Source organism: Mustela putorius, unplaced genomic scaffold, assembly GCF_011764305.1.
Source record: "Mustela putorius furo isolate JIRA1106 unplaced genomic scaffold, ASM1176430v1.1 tig00000228_pilon_pilon_pilon, whole genome shotgun sequence".
Taxonomy (NCBI): domain Eukaryota; kingdom Metazoa; phylum Chordata; class Mammalia; order Carnivora; family Mustelidae; genus Mustela; species Mustela putorius.
In genome coordinates, this window is record NW_025421322.1 from 35,109,249 (window position 1) to 35,126,519 (window position 17,271).

Below are 17,271 nucleotides of genomic sequence, written 5' to 3' on the forward strand. Positions count from 1 at the left end.
ACCCTGGGTGGAGGGGCACTGAGGCCAAGGAAGGTGCTCCTTGGGATAGGTGGCAGGGTGTGAGCTGCACTCTTCCAGATGTGTGGAAGGGGGTGAAAGACAGGACAACAACTCAGCTGGGGACAAGGACAGTCTGAGCCTCTCTCACAGCTGAGTAGAGTCCCAGCAGGGAGAAGGGAAGTGAAGACGGAGGTGGAGTGAGGAACTGACAGATGGCACAGTCAGCAGCCAGACTGGCCCTGCGCACAGGGAAAATGTCCCCGAGGCTTCGGTACCAGGCGACGGAAGAGAGTGGTGGGCCAGCAGGATCCTTTATGAGGAGTGACAGAGGCCAAAGCTGATCAGTGTCCATCTTCATCTCCTCAGTGAATGAAGGTCTGATGCTTTGGCCAATAATAACAGCCTTGGATTAAAATGAGGTTAACTTGACAGTGTTGACGGGAAGCTTCATGCAGTTTTCAGTTTCCGTGAGGTTGGAAACACGTGCTGGGCTGCTTGCCTACAGTTGGCTTTGAGTGCTGGATCTTGCATGAGGCCAGCACATGGCAACATTCAATACGTGTCTATTTTTAACGTTATTTAAATTTGACTGATCTTATCTCTAATCTTCCTTTATTCTTAAACTTTCAAGTAGATGCTAAGAAGAGAAAGGAAAATTATTTCCGAAGTACCTACTCTGTGTTACGATCTTTTATTTACATTATCCTAAATTCCAGATTTCCCAAATTCCCCACCAAGCCACATGGTTAGCAAGTAGCACGTCTCTGGTTCAGACCATTATTCACATGGCTCTGAGAGACACGGGGCCCCCAGCATGAGAACACTATACTGTTAACTTTAGCGATGAGTGCACTGTGTCACGTACAGTCAGTACTTATGCTCGCTCTTCAGTGGGCTTGGAAATCTTTTTCATTTCTTTAGGTTTGTTCTCTCCCTGCACCCCCCAACCAGCACTAATTTCCTGCATTGCCAGGAAGAGCTGACCATGAATTTATTACTGGTGTTAAGAATCATACCGTGTCAGCATGCGGATCTCTCTCTCAGCTTATCAAAAGAAAGCAGCTTTTATTTTTAATGCTGAGAAAAGATTGGGATGGTAGCAAGAGAAGTAAGAAGTGTCGAGTAGGAAGAGATAAGAGTAAGAAGGAGTCGTGAGCAAGGTTGGGCAAGGAGGGACCAGTGGGCGGGGGAAGCAAGTGTCTCTTGGAGACAAAGGGAAGAAAGGAGGGAGAGAATGGGGCAGGTGGACCACTGAGGAAAGGAATGTGGACAGAGGTCAAAGAGAAGTGCAAGGACCAGCCAAGGGCTACCATTTGCCACTGAGAACATCATCCCCACTGCTGTGAATTTTTATTACTTAGGCACCCCAGCAGACCAAGTCTATGCAGATAGGAGCCAGTCTGTTGGACAGTTAATGATTTATAACAAGTACACGAGAATGCCATTAAAAACTAATTCATCACCGACAGGCTAAATGATTTGCAAACGTCTGCTCTACAACAGGACCCTCTTGGGAAGAGAATTTCTAAGGGTTGAGAAGTTCTTCTAATGTAGATATTGCAGATGGGAGTTAAGATACAGACGCTGGCATGCGGGTCACCAGCTTTCTGTCTGGAGTGATTAATTAGGATGATGGTTAAATGTTGCCCTTTGACCTGCCTGGTTCGTGTGCTGGAACTTCCTCTAAAGTGGGATACCCTCCAGAGTGATATGCCCATTTTAATGTGGCTATCTTCCACACTGGATGTTTGGTTCCCTGAGATGACTAAGTTTCTTAGAAATGGTAGGTCTCTACCTTTGACTCTGCTGACCTTATCTTCTATCAGAAACAAACCTCAATGTGAATGAGCTCTCAGGCTAAATAGGTTACTTCTTCTTGTGGAGGACTTGACAGAGGGTCACCTCTCCTGGGACTGGCTTTGGTTCTCCTCCTGCCCCTCAAGTAATTTCAATTCCTAAATGGGCCATTTCAGGTGGTAACATATAGCTGTTGCTGTCTTGTCCTGAATGTCCAGTGCTTACCCTGGAGTTCACCTGCAGGCACGGTAGATACTTTCCAACGTGCTTACAGCTTCCCATCTGTTATGGGTTGAATTGTATTCCCCAAGCTGTGCTGATGTCCTAACCCCTGGAACCTCAGAAGGTGACCTTATTTGGAAATGAGGTTATTATAGATGTAATTTGCAGACAAAGTCCTAGACTCTTTGTCATTTATGTTCTACCAGGAGACAAAACATAAGTAAAACAAGAAAATTCATCTAGGACGTAACATCAAATAGTGATAGCCACAATGATAAATATAGAAGGAAAAGGACTTATAGGGCAATGGGTATGTTACCTGGGTAGGTGGGATAGAGGGGGTGTCTTCGAAGATGTCATATCTGATTGGGGCATAAATGGTATGATCATCACCATCACTGTTGTTGTCACTCTCAGTACAGCTGGGATTGAACACAGGCTCTTGAAGCCCAGGGTAATAATCCATTTTCAGCAATATTATGCTGCCTCCCAGTGACTGAGTAGCAGAAGAGAATTTACAGGCAATGAACAAACAAACAAATAAATAATAAAACCTACTGTACAATAAAATCTCTGCCCATACCCTAAGTCCAGGAAAAGTGACCCAAGTAGGTCAGTAAAAATAAATCCTCTTTTCAGAATATATATAAAATATTAATGTTCAGACAAGCGACCATTTCTGATTCCTATAGCCATTCAGCATGATTGCAGCTTGTCAATGTTATCATGGATATTTTCTCCTTCCTGGCTGAATGTGGGTGGGGGCTGGATCTCCAAAGAAAGGAGCATCTCACTGGGCCTTATTGTTACTGAGAACAAGCTGCTAGAAGGCACAGTGCTTAGCAGCAGCCCAGGGTCCAGACCCAGAGAGACAGAAATTGTAATCCTGGTGCAACCACTTACCAGTGGTGTGACTGGGCAAGATGATGGATTGCGGACATGTGAGCTCCAAGGAGGCAGGACTCCCTCTCTTGAGTAGCAGTTTGCAACCACAGGGCAGGAGCTCAGATGATCCATGAGTGAGGGTCTGCGTGCACTCACCTTACATCTCTCAGATTCCATCTGCACATGTGCGAAACAGAAACGACAGTACATGCATCAAGTTTTTGTAAATGAAATGATTACATAGCACTTAGCACAATGCCTGGCACATAGTAAGCAACCAATACCTAATATAATAGCTTTATCTTCAGTGTTTTTAGAATGAGTACAATTATGAATACATAAGGACTATCCATGCTAATGACAGTCATGGTATGCATCCCTCCAGTGAAACATCTTTGGAAATCAGGATAAAATAAAAAGTGCAGACCAATAAAACACAGGAGCCTCAGTCCAAGGTATCTGAGAAAGATCCCTAGAATCTTTAGGTTAAAAAGAAGAGTCTAGAATCAGATGGCATTTAAGGATCATACCTACCAAAGACTGGGTGTATGTGTATACATATAATTTCTTTGAAAATTTCATTTCCAGGCAGGTGGATATGGTTATGGCCCAACTTAACAGATCTGGTGGGACACAGACTTAGGGATTGAGGCGATTCTTCTCCTTGGAGGGAGATATTAACCTCTAGAGTAGAGCATCTTTCATGCGGATCTTTCTGAATATCACATCATCAGTTCATTCAGGACCTTTGGCTTCTGTACTCCATTCTGAGTTTTATGAACAACCTATCGCTTCGGTTTTCTGAACTGCCAAATGGAACAACAACAGCAGCAACAAAAGTGTCCTGTCTACCTCCAAGAGTTCTTCAGAAAACAAAACAAATGAACCAACCCAGAAAGCATTATGAAAAGGATAAATGCCCAAATGCAATCTTACTATTACCAAATGAAGATAATGACACATATTCCTCACAATTTTTAAAGAAATCTTGCAAGGTAATTTTTACAATGACTTTTTTAAATATATATTTTTATTTCTTTATTTGATAGACAGAGATCACAAGTAGGCAGAGAGGCAGGCAGAGAGAGAGGGGGAAGCAGGTTCCCTGCAGAGCAGAGATCCTGATGCAGGGCTCAATCCCAGGACCCTGGGATCATGACCTGAGCCGAAGGCAGAGGCTTTTTAACCTACTGAGCCACCCAGGCGCCCCTTACAATGACCTTTTTTTTTTTTTTTCCTTCAAGCATATCTGGTACCCAGACTTGAGACTTTCCAGAATGTGACGTTCAGTTCCAAGAAGCACAGTTGTCTGTCAACAATCAACAAATCCTTGCATAAACTTTGCAATTTCTCAAAAGCATTCATTTTAATTTTTTATTTGTAATTCATAACAACATACTAAAGAGTCACTGCAATTATTTTTGTAAGCAGGTGAGAAGCATGAATGAGAGAGGTAAATAAATGATTTGCCCACAGACCCACTTCTAAGTGGCTGGTAGGGCTCACATACAGCTCTTTCAACTCTTTTTTTTTTTTTTTATAAAGATTTTATTTATTTATTTGACACCGAGAGAGAGCACAAGTAGGCAGAGCAGCAGGTGAGAGAGAGGGAGAAGCAGGTTCTCTGCTGAGCAGGGAGCCCGACATAGGGCTCTATGTGGAGCTTGACCCCAGGACTCTGGAATCATGACCTGAGCTGAATGCAGACGCTTAACCAACTGAGGCCCCCATGCGCCCCATCTCTTTCAAGTGTTGGCAAAACCGACATCTCCCCCGTGTTTCCCATCAGCTTTTCTTAGGCCCAAGAGACACAGTTAGGCTAATTATTGATAATGTCTTTTTTTTTTCTTGCATGGTTTAATTCGCTACATTGTCCCAAAGCATAGATTCTGAACGCAGATATGAGGGACAATAGCCTCTTTTCATTTGTTCTGCTATATTTTCATTTTTTGGAAATATTTAGGGAAAATAAAGCCATGAACCCTTTAAAAAAGGCACATTGATCTGAATATATTGTGAAATTATATGGCTTTGCCCTGACATGACCACATTCATTGGATCTACGAAGACTTGGAGGACTTAACAAACTGGTTTAGTAGCTTAGTTGCTAAGATAATTCTTAACTCATTGGGATTAGGAAATGTTGGTTTGAACATAAGTATAAGAACTGTGGGCTGGATATTGTCCTCTAGCTCCTCCCAGCTTGCCTTTCTTGCTTTGTGCCCTGGGAGGCTGACCTTAAAAGACTTGCTTCAACCTTACCTCTTCTTTATTCTTTTTTTTTTTTTTTAAAGATTTTATTTATTTATTGACAGAGAGAAAGAGAGACCACAAGTAGGCAGAGAGGCAGGCAGACAGAGAGGGGAAAGCAGGATCCCCACTGAGCAGACCCCTTTGCGGGGCTTGATCCCAGGACCCTGAGACCGTGACCTGAGCCAATGGCAGAGGCTTTAACCTACTGAGCCACCCTGGTGCCTCTCAACCTCACTTCTTTGCCTGCCCATTTACTCTTGGATTCTGTCACCGGGAAGCACCAGGACAGGAGAAGGGTTTGGGGTGTTTATTCCTCTGGGCTACAGTGGGTTGGGATGTTCTTGTCTGACGCTATACCTCCTACCGGGAATGCTTCCCTGCGGCAGCTGGACAGCTACAGCACACTCTCCAGGTCCCCTAACTATTCCATGCTCTGCCCCTCATACCTCAGATGGCAACCTCTCATCTCTTCATCTCTGTCGTCATTAACCCAGAGTGTTTCTTCATCCCTTGCTGTTGAGCTTAGCTCTGCCCATGCCTTAGTAATAGTTCTGGTGTTAAACACCTCTCTTCCCTCTGTTGAGTGTGACACCTGTATCCTGCTGGGAATAAGTAGGGATGGGAGATGACAGATGCACAATTGCCTTGTCTCAGTCATTCACGCTCTGGTCCGGAAGAGGAAAATGCCCTTCCCCAACACAACAGTGAAGGTGAGTAGGCCATGGGAAAGGTTAGGGCGTGGCAAGTAGCCAAGCTTGATCCAGTCTCTGGAATGCTTTCATGATGTACTGCGTCATCCACATGAGGCAAAACCTCCAGGAGCAGGGCTCGGTGAAAAAGACAGTAGAAAGAATGTCCACAAGGACTTTTGTGCCCAAGCTGCGCATACCAGCCAGTGACTATCAATAGTCTCGAGGCCCAGAGCTCCTCAATCTAAAAGCACAGGAGGTGGGAGGAAGTTCCAAACAGCCCTTGAAAGTAAAAAGGCGGCCAAGGACTGGTGGGGGAGTGACCGAAAATAGTACGGGCAAAATCCATGACTGCTCCTAAGTTTTAATATTATAGCACCATGTGTAATAAAATAGTTTCTCCTGGGATGTTAAGCAAGAACTGTATGTAGGGCGAGAAAAGATGACCACTCTTTCTCTTCTGTGGTGCCTTTGCAATGTGTCCACTGGGTCCAAATGTGTTACATTGTCCAGAATCTTTTTTCCAGCATATTTCAGGGAAGGGTGGGCCTGGAGGGAGATGCTGGTGCAAAGTGGAGAGGCAACGTGACGGTAATCTCCATTTGTCCACGACTGGGGGGGGGGGGTTTCTAGACATGGGACTTCCTTTGCTAAAACCAGGACAGGTCCGGGTAAACAGGGACAACTGGTCACCCTGCAGGAGAGTGGAAATGAAGCAGCGCTGGCCCCTGTTCAAACTTGCCTGCCAACTCACCTTGACGGTGCAGGCCAGAGGTGGGGCCTGCAGATGCTTCCCATCCCCCTGAAGCTTCTCTTAGGTCCCCTGTGCTCTCAGCTCTGTGGAAAGGGAGTCACTTCTCCTCTGGACATTCACAGCACCTAGATGTACCAACTTACTCAGATCCAGCAGGTACTGCACTCGCCCACTCTGCGTCCAGTTCCTCTTCTTGATCACCTGCTCTGCAGAACACAGGCTCCAAAGTCAGATACCAAAACAACAGCATTAACAGCATCCACAATTGCATAAAGTCAAAGTTCTACAATAAATCTCCTTGTATACATGTATGACATATAAATATATAATATATAAATTATATAGAAATATAAATATCAGTATATGAATTATAGGTGAATATATAATATACAACTTTTATATATAAGCCTATAATATACAAATATACAAAATAAATAATATACAAATTATCCTTGAATCTCTCTTTAGATTCTGCTTTTCAGATCTAATGGACAGATACAGTTTAATTTCCAAAGTTCCAGACATTTAATGCTGCTTAGCAAAGATGCTTGTATTGGGGCCAGACAACCAGACCACAAGCACCATTTCTTACGTGTTGGCAGCTGCCAGGATCACCACGATAGGTCAGTGGGCAGTTATCTGGGAGATGCTCATGTAAGGGTATAGCCCTGAATCTGGGAAGGTTGGGAGTCCAGAATCCAGAGTCATAGGTACTCCCCTGCTCGGAAAGCAGTGCTCCCTAATATCGACAGGCCTGATTCTTTATGAGGAATGGAAAGGCCCCTAAGGTCATCCCTTACAGGTTCGTGGCACCTTGCTTCCCCTGGCTTGATTTTACTTTCTCCCCCAATACCAAAAAATGGTTTACTATTGCTTCTGTGTTTGCAACTAATTTTCTGAGTGATCTCAGGCAAAAACAAAACAAAAACAACCCTAACACTCTACCTTTACTTGTCGTATCTGTTGTAATCAAAATTATAATAATCACATTTTCTTGGGCTGTTTTCTCTACATTGCTGATTTCTACCCTGTGCGTCCGCTCACCTCCCTAATCCCCGTGAATTAGCCTCCTCGCTAAGTCTCTGTGACTCCCCCAGGTTCACAGGGCGCTGCTTCCTCTGGGCTACCACAGAGGCACTCCTCCTTCTCCTACCATGTCTGCTTCTAAATGATTATAATAATGGTCATGGTAACAGTAAAAATAAGACTCAGGATGAGTAATTCCCATTTCTTACCAGGAACTGGGCTAAATTCCTTACCTATAGTATCGCCTCTGATATACCGAAAAAGACTGAAGCAATGTGAGATGATTAGAGTTAGGGAACCTTGAGGTTCAGAGGGGTCCAGGGACTTGCCTCAGGTCTCACAGGCGGGGAAGTAGATCCTGGGATCTAACGCAGTCTGACCCCGGAGCCCCCGTGAACTTGACTCTGTCTGGGCCATGCTGAGCAGACTGTTTGGAATTGCCCTTTTGCATGTCATCTAGTTGGTAAGGTTTTAGAACACAGGAGGGACCCGTGACTGCATTTTTGTGCCTCCTGGTTTTAACATCGTGCCCGGTACAATGATACTTTGCAGAGGAAGGCGGGTTGGCTAGATGGATGAATGGAAGTGGCCCAGAGGTCATCTTGTCCTACCTGATGTGCCGATGTGCCCAAGGTGACTCTGCTTGGCAGAGGTGGCCTGGGAGCCGCATCTCTGGGCTTCCAGTCCCAAGTCTATGCTGGGGGAAGGTCATCATGAGGCGGTGACTGCCAGTTGACCCTTGAGCTGTCGCTGGGCAATAAGAGGTTCCTCCCCTCTGCCTTGCTGTTGGAACAAGCACTCTGCAACCCCCAATTCCCCCATCACAGCGGGAGCCATTTCCAAGGGTGTAACCTTGAGAGAGTGACATGGTGTTTCTCCCACCTGGATGGTAGAGGTGGCTTAACCCCATCCTCTCTCTATAAACTCGGAAGATCCTGGAGCGGGGAACTCTTGTCCTGAGGCCAAGACAAGCCTCCTGTGTAAGTCTCCCTGCTTGTCCAACCTGCCACTTGCCGATCTGGAGTGCCTGTCTTTTCCTCACGCCTGTCCTGACCTCCATCCCCTGCTGGTGTGTGAACCAGCAGTCTGCCACACAGTATAGCCTGACATTCTGCAGCAAAGGAGGTCACATGGGAAGTTTGGACACAAAACAGTATCTGAAAATTGCAAATACTAAAAAAAAAAGGGGTGAGTATTCTCATAGTCTTCTCCTTCTATTCAATATTTTATGGTCCCAAAGAACTCTCTATTCTTACATATAACGCAAAAAATATATGCTGACTTGAAATTAACCTCCTGTTTTTAGCCGTGGAATGTGTAGGCATATCGGAAGAGAAAACACACTGGAATTTTCCATGTTCCTTCGTTGTTATGCCTTACTCTTATTGAAACTTGGGAATCAAACTATACGCTTTTTCTGTCAAACAACAAAACATTTGCTGAATTAATCTCTGCCCTGAATTTTGCTTTTCTGAGCCTCAGTCCATGTCGTTATGCATGATCCAAATCCTGAGAATGTAGTAAAACCAGAGGCTAACTGTGGTTCAGCCTCCATTGATCAACGTAATGATTCTAAATGTATTGGGTATAAAATAATGCACCAATTTTGCATACTCTTCATTTTTTCTTTACAAACAGAGGAAAACCACCGTGCCTCAGGGGAACTGGAACTCTGCAGTCTCTGCACTTGGGCTGTAATGAGTTCCGGCATTGAGTCTACTTCCCACCCCCACCTCGCCCTGCCTGGTGGGGAGGAAAGCTCAGGCCCTTTCCTCAGAGGTGCGGTGGGGGGCAGGGATGCGGCAGAGCCACAGGTCGTGGGTCAGCCAGTCAGAAGTCAGTGACAACGAAGCTGTGGTCACTGGTTTAGTCTCCAAATATATTATTTTAACCCCTTAATTTGGAGTTACAGGCAACACTTTTTTAGCCAGCTGTTGGATCACTGGCCATTCAGTGTACTGCAAAAGAGCACTGTATTAGGAGTCTTAACATCTGCCTTCTAGAATTTGATCCGTCACTAAATAATGGACATTGGGAAAGCATTTACTTTTATAACTTGTTTCTTTGTAAACTGAGGGAGCTGGACTAGCTGTTTCATACACTGTGTTTCATACACTGTGGTCCATGGTCCTACTCGGATTTGGGAACAGACTCTTGGAGTAGTTGAGCATTCAGTGAGAATTTTTAAATCTCATGTTTTTTGTTTAGATAATTTATGGAAAGCTAAAATTGATGTTTCAGTTGAGTATATGAACAACTAAGAGCCAAGTTCTTCCCCTAATTTAGCTCCAGCATTTGCACTGGTTAAATTAACCGTCTCAAGTGGAAACCTTGTGTCAAAGTTTGACTTGAATTGTCCTTATTGCTCTTAGGGGCACAGAAGAAATCTCAGGATTGAGAATCCTTAAACTAGTCTACGGCCATACCACCCTGAACGCGCCCGATCTCGTCTGATCTCGGAAGCTAAGCAGGGTCGGGCCTGGTTAGTACTTGGATGGGAGAATCCTTAAACTAGACAGCACAGCTCTCTTCAACATTTGGTGATTTTTTTTAAAGTGTTTTTTAAATTTAATTTTGTTTTTCGGTTATTGTTTATGCAGCACACCCAGTGCTCCGTGCAATCCGTGCCCTCCTTAATCTCCACCACCAGGCTCGCCCATCCCCCCACCTTACTCCCCTCTAAAACCCTCAGAGTCCCACAGTCCACAGTCTCTCATGCTTCATCCCTGCCTCTGATTTCCTCCAATTCACTTTTCCTTTCCTTCTCCTAATGTCCTCCCTGTTATTCCTTATGCTCCACCAGTAAGTGAAACATATGATAACTGACTTTCTCTGTTTATTTAAGTAATCTCCACACCCCACGTGGGACTCGAATTCATGTCTCCGAGATCAAGCATTGCACGCTCTTCTGACTGAGCCAACCAGGCGCCCCAAAGTGTGGTGATTTTCTGGGGTAAGAGACAGTGCTTGATTCCAATTCTTCACTCATTTATTTTTTAATCGATTCATGCATTTATTACATGTTTTATCACATACCTGTGGCAAGCCAGACACGATTCTAGCTATTGAGGTAACCAGAATGAAGGATAGTCTCTTTGTGCTTCTGAAATCTCTCAGTCGGCTTGGGGAGACACACATGTCCACAGAGAGTTACTGGACATGCAATTTGAAGTTGAAAATATCTTTAAACTGCCTTATCGTAAACGGATCTGTAACTCAAAACTGAAACTCCGACCCCGTGGCCTGCTCATTCCACTTTCACTGGTCTGGGTGTCCTGAGCAATTGCCTTGCCCACGGTCAAAAGTTGCCCTGACCATGAAAGGAGCCATTCAGAGTAAAAGGGCTTTGAAAACCAACGGTTTCATGCTTCCTTGAAGGCAGGAGCATCTCTGGTAACTATCTTTATTTATTAAGTTGTATCTTTCCCCTTTGCTCTTACTGAAATAGAGCGGACCCCACCTGCCGAGTTAAGGACAGGAGGGGCATGTGTTCAGTGCTGGGCCAGCGAGGCGTGGGAGACACGGGCGGGTGCCTCAGCCTCGGAGTCGCGTGACGAGGTCCCTCCCAGCCCGGCACGTCCACCATCCACCCCAACATGTTCAGATGCCTCCTCGCCTCGCAGCTCTGTTTGCACACCCGTGTGCTGGTCCGACAGGCTCTACCGGAGTGAGGGTTAAGGGCATGTAAAGGAAATGCCTCAGCGAATAACTTCAACATATTCCAGGTTTTTTTTTTTTTAATTAAATTTATTTATTTTCGGCATAACAGTATTCATTATTTTTTCACCACACCCAGTGCTCCATGCAATCCGTGCCCTCTATAATACCCACCACCTGGTACCCCGACCGCCCACCCCCCACCCCTTCAAACCCCTCAGATTGTTTTTCAGAGTCCATAGTCTCTCATGGTTCACCTCCCCTTCCGATTTCCCCCAACTCCAGGATTTTTCTTTCTCGCTTCCTCATTCCAGGACTCAGAGCTGAGACTTCGGGGGCTGACCCTTCGCCTTCTGTCTGGCTCACAGTTTTCTCATGCTGCTCCGTGGGCGCCTGCTCACCCAGCACCTCCCCGTGCTTGCTCCAGTCCCTGCCGGATAGGATGAACGGCTCGGGAGTGTTACGAGGTAAAAATGCATGAATGAACACAGATACGGATATTTTCATTTACAAGGGACGTTATGTGTCGTTGCACTTACATCAGGCAGTGGAGGTGGAACCCAGGGCCTCGGGGACCCTGTCTCCCTATCTCACCCCCACCTCCTCATGCTGTTCACTCTGGACGCTGCCACCAGCCACTGTTAGTGTGGACTTTCTTTTCTGCTCACGTTGGCTTTGGAACAGGGCATTGTTCCCAAAGCTATTCATTTCCTTCTTTTGGATATTTTTAAAAGAAAGAGTGGCTCTCTCCAGCCATCCACAGATGTAAAGAGACAAGATCGATAGGGAAGAACCAGAGGCGAGCTTCCCCACCTCTCCGACAGGAGTTCTTAAATCTCACAGGACTGTCGCCATCACCCCTACCTCTATATGCTGGGAACATATTTCCTAGAAATCTTTTGGAAATTTTCTCCCTTATTGTAGGATGGGTCTTCATGAACCTTCTTTCCCCTCTAGGTCACAGTGAATACTTTTACCATGAGCTCCACTTAAAAGGTATAGCATTTATTTTCTAGCTGTCAGGCTATTTTTGACATCATTTCATATATTCTTCTTTCCTTTTTAAAGATTTATTTATTTATTTATTTATTTATTTATTTATTTGACAGACAGAGATCATAAGCAGGCAAACAAAGAAGCAGGCAGAGAGAAAGGAAGGGAAGCAGACTCCCTGCTGAGCAGAGAGCCCTATGCTGGGCTCGATCCCAGGACCCTGGGATCATGACCTGAGCTGAAGGCAGAAGCTTTAACCCACTGAGCCACCCCGATGCCCAATTTCATATAATTTTTACAAGCCTGGTCAAATGAGCCTTGATGTGAAGGCTATCAATTATAGCTGCTTTATTTCTTTTAACGAATGTTTCCTTTCTTCGTGAGCCAACATTTGTTGGGTTGAAGAAAAAGATGTTTCTACAATTCTCTTGGTAAACCAAGTCTGATCCCAGTACAGAAAAACACAGAAGCTTCTTTAGCCTGAGTAATGCTCTGGCTTATGGATTCCATCCACCCCTTGATTACTTCTGGCTTACAGGGGATTTGGTTGTAGGAAGGAATGTGTGGCTGATGTGACCCTGTGGTTCTTTAGGAAAGGGGTTCATAAACTTCCTCTGGCCTTTCTTCCTCTAGTAGATAGAACACCCCCTACCCCAATATGTCCATGCTCTAATCCCTGAAATTTGTGCTTCTGTTACTTTATGTGGCAAGAGGGACTTTGGGGATAAAATAAAGGTTATGAAGTTCATGATCTGGAGATTATCTTGGATTTAAGTCTAATCACGCGAGCCCTTAAAAGCAGAGAACTTTCTCTAGCTGGAGTGAAAGAGCTGTAGTGGGAGAATTCAGTGATTCAGAGTATGAAAAGGACTGGACCCCTTATTGCTGGAGGGGCCACATGGAAAGCATGAGAAGGGGGAAAGAGCCAGTCTGTAGGAGCAAAGACCGGCCCTGCTGACCATCAGCAAGGAAATGGAGACTTCAGCCAGATGACCACACAGAACTGTATTTTGCCAACTACCTGAGTGGAGTTGGAAGTAGATGGATCACTAGAGCCTCTAGGAAGGAAGACAAATCCACAGACACCTTGATTTTGACCTCATGAGAGCCCAGAGGACTGCTAGTCCATACTGTCTCCAGACTTCTGACTTTAAGGACCATGAAATAATAAATGGGTATTGTTTTAGGTACTTGGTCTAGGACAATTTGTTGTGGTAGCCCTGGAGGACAAGTACACTGCCTCTCAGGTGGGCACTCTTTTCTGTAGTTGTGGGGGTCACCCTGCTCTGCTTGCTCCTAGGTGTTTGTGGCCCTTTGCAGGAAGGTCTTGGCACCCTGCACGACAGCCCGAGATCATGACTATTTTCTCCTTATTGTGTTAGCAATCCTAAGCTTCCTCAAAGATCTGGAAGCCTCTGGCTCCATGGGTAGGAAATTATTTTCCTAAAAGGTACCAAAGAGAAAAATACCTTCATGTTTCAGAAATTATTACTCCACTGCCCAGGAAATCACCGTGTATATATTATGGGCCATGGAACAGTGGTAGCACGTAGAAAGAACGTGCAAGCACATGCTTTTGCATCTGAGTTGGGGGGAGCTCTCTGATGCAATCTGCTTCTAAGCTGAGACTGGAAAGAAGGGGCCTGAGGAATGGACCTCCAGGGAGGAGATGCTGTGTGGACAAAGGCCTGGGTGTGAAGATTGGACTGGGAGTAGTTGGGGGTGACCGGGACACAGAGTGCTGCCTCCAAGCATCTAGATGTTGTCAGAAGAACATGACACCAGCCAAGTGTTTTGTGACTACAGAGCAAAATGACCAGCTGTGTTTTAGAAGGACCACTCTGGTGATGAAAAAGGGCCTGAAGGAGACAATAGGAGGAGAGAGAACCATTATCTTCAGAGGATTGTTGTGCCTCTCTCAGAAAGGTGTTATTACAACAGGGAGGGTCAGATAACTGTTATCAGCACCTGGCACTCAAGCCCCATTTCCCACAGGAGCAAGGGGCTCTGATTGCTTTAGGTAAGCTCAGGTCAAAGTTTGAGTAGCAGAAGATGCTTCTTTTTGTTTCTTGTTCTCCCTGGTAAAGACAGTGGAACAATAGAAGAGAAAGAAGAGAAAACAGGCTTCACATCAGCCTCCATCTTGTCACCCCAAAATGACGATTTTCATTCTCATATGTTTATCTCTTGGCTTGTCCAAATGCCTGTATAATTTTATACCATTGCAATCTGGCTGTATATCGTTCTCCATCTCGCTTTGGGAAGTCACTCTACTAACTTCGTGGGGTCATTTTTAATACCTACCTAACATTTTCCCGATAGATGTTCAATGGTCTTAATGAGCTATTCTCTTTCTGTTGGACATTAGTTCCTCCCTGAAATTTGCACTTGTAAATAATACCCCCGACGTGTAGCATGTGTGGAGGGAACCGTTCTTCACGTTAGATTTCTTCCAGTGTTATTACTAGGTTGACGATTAGGAATATTTTTTGGCTCCTGATACCTATTGCTAAATTGTCCAGAGGTGCTACTTGGAATAGTCACTCTCTCCCCATTGCTGGAAATTGCTGAAGGGTCAGGAAAAGGTGATGACCACTACTGAGCACCTAGTCCTAGATGCCTTGGGTACCGCAGCTCCCTGACCCTTTACCAAAACAGAACAAAACAAAACAAACAACAACAACAACAACAAAACATGAGTTGTCTTATTTACTGAGGTCTTACTTCACTCAGGGAATTTGCTAAGTACTTGTAGTTCTTTACCTCATTTAATCATCAAATGAGCTCAATGAGGAAGATGCCCTGTGTCCATTTTGCAGATGAGGTTCAAAGAGGTTATATCACTTCTCAAATCAAGTGCTTACAAAGTAGGAGAACTTGGGGCACCTGTGTGGATCAGTCGGTTTAGTGACCGACTCTTGATCTAAGCTCAGTCTCAAACTCACCATTGTGAGTTCAAGCCCTGTGTTGGGTTCCACACTGCGTGTGGAGCCTACTTAAAAGAAGAAGAAGAAAGAAGAAGAAGAAGAAGAAGAAGAAGGAGAAGGGGGAGGGGGAGGGGAGGAGGGAGGAGAAGAAGAAGAAGAAGACCAGAAGAGAAGAAAGAAGAAGCAGGAAGAAGGAAGGAAGAAGAAAGAAGAGGAAGAAGAAGAAGAAGAAGAAGAAGAAGAAGATGGAAGAAGAAGAAGAAGAAGAAGAAGAAGAAGAAGAAGGAGAAGAAGAAGAAGAAGAGGAAGAAGAGGAAGAAGAGAAGAAGAGGAAGAAGAGGAAGAAGAGGAAGAAGAAGAAGAAGAAGAAGAAGAAGAAGAAGAAGAAGAAGAAGAAGGAGGAGGAGGAGAAGAAAAAGGTAATTTTTCTATTTCATTGGCAAGCAACACACCTTCTCTCTACCTGTTCATCATGTCGCTCCTATTTGCAGAAGCATCAAGAGGCATAAGCAGCAAAATAATCTAAAGATTGAAGAGTAAAGGGCGTGCTAGGAACTGTGAGCACGAGTTACAACTTCTTTTGAGGAGTCATAATTACTCTCTGTTGTCTAGCCTAGGCTGAGAGCTGTCAGACCTATTGTCTGTTGTGTATAAACTGTATACAAAGAGTGAATTCCTGGGAAGTCTATAGTCCTAGACTCTAGACAATTTCAAGAAAATCCGTGAGAAAGGTCTAGGCATCTGAGGAAGCCCTTGACCGACTGCATCTCTGGATTTGTGCAGATGACCAGACACCGGAAGTCTCCAGTCTGGAATCTCTACTCTGTAGAGGGTCTTGAGGATCCCAGGAAGGGAGAGGAGCCTGGGAGAGGAGCCTGGCAGAAGGCGGGAAGGGTGTGAAGGCAGGAAGCACATGTAATGACACTGTGTGTGGATTCTGCACTGGATTCAGACCTTGGAGGAAGGAGAGGGTGCTGTATCCCATCTGCTTCTGGTTAGCTTGCCAGGAACAAAAGTATGCAAAGAAGGCAAGAGGAGGGAACACCATGGGGGATTTGGGATAAATATCTGCTCTGTTGCTATTTTGCCAATGTCATGACTTGTCAGGAAAAAAAACAAAACAAACAAAACAAAACAACAACAACAACAACAAAAAAAAAACTAGGTTGTTTTCTTTGAAAATGATGGTGATTTTGTGATGGTGTCAGCTTATTTGCTTATTTGTGCCTCTCATTGCTCTGTATGTGTTTCAAGTCTGTCTCCCCAGTGCAGTGGAGGTTACACGTCTTCTTTCCAGTCATGAACTTTGACACAGTGACTGAGCGCTGATTGTAAGCCCAAGTCTTTGCTGCATGGCGGCCTCTGGTGATAAATACACCAGAGTGATAGGTGCAAAGGTCTGAGTGGGGTAAGTGCCCTGAAGGGCCCAGAACAGGGCTTGTTAACTCATCCCATGGCAAGAATGGGTGAAAGAGACAAGGTAAATTTTCAAAGAAGTGGCAGAGATAGGCTTCGGAAGTCTTACAGGAATGTATCAGGGAGGCAAGGAGGCAGAAGAAATAACCCAGATGTTTGGTGTTTAATGCAATGTTTGGGGGTAATGCAAGCCTTTGGGATACTGAGGTCTAAAATGTGCAGTAGTGATGGTGGGACTTTGGAAGGGGTGCAGGTATAGGGAAGAGGAGGGTCTGAGAAGGGGGGGTGGGGCACAGAGTGGTCTTGTAGGCAGGGGCTCTGGTTTGACTGGTTAAGAAGAGATTTGACCCAGCAGTGTCAATCACCCAGGGCTATGTCCTAGAAGCTTGCATTAGGACATGAGGGTGAAACCCTATGGGGTCACCCACTAGCCTAACCTACGTTAGGCAACATAGCTCTTCTCTTTGAGCCTCAGTCTTCTTATCTTTAAAACAAGTACATCAGTATTTATCTTACAGGATTTGCCTGGCAGATTAAAAAAAAAGAAAAAATCCCAACAGCCTTTAAAATCACCCGGCACTGTTCTTGGCAAGTTAATATTACTTTCTTCCCCAGGCATTCCATGTTGCCCAGTGAATTTGGACTGAATAGA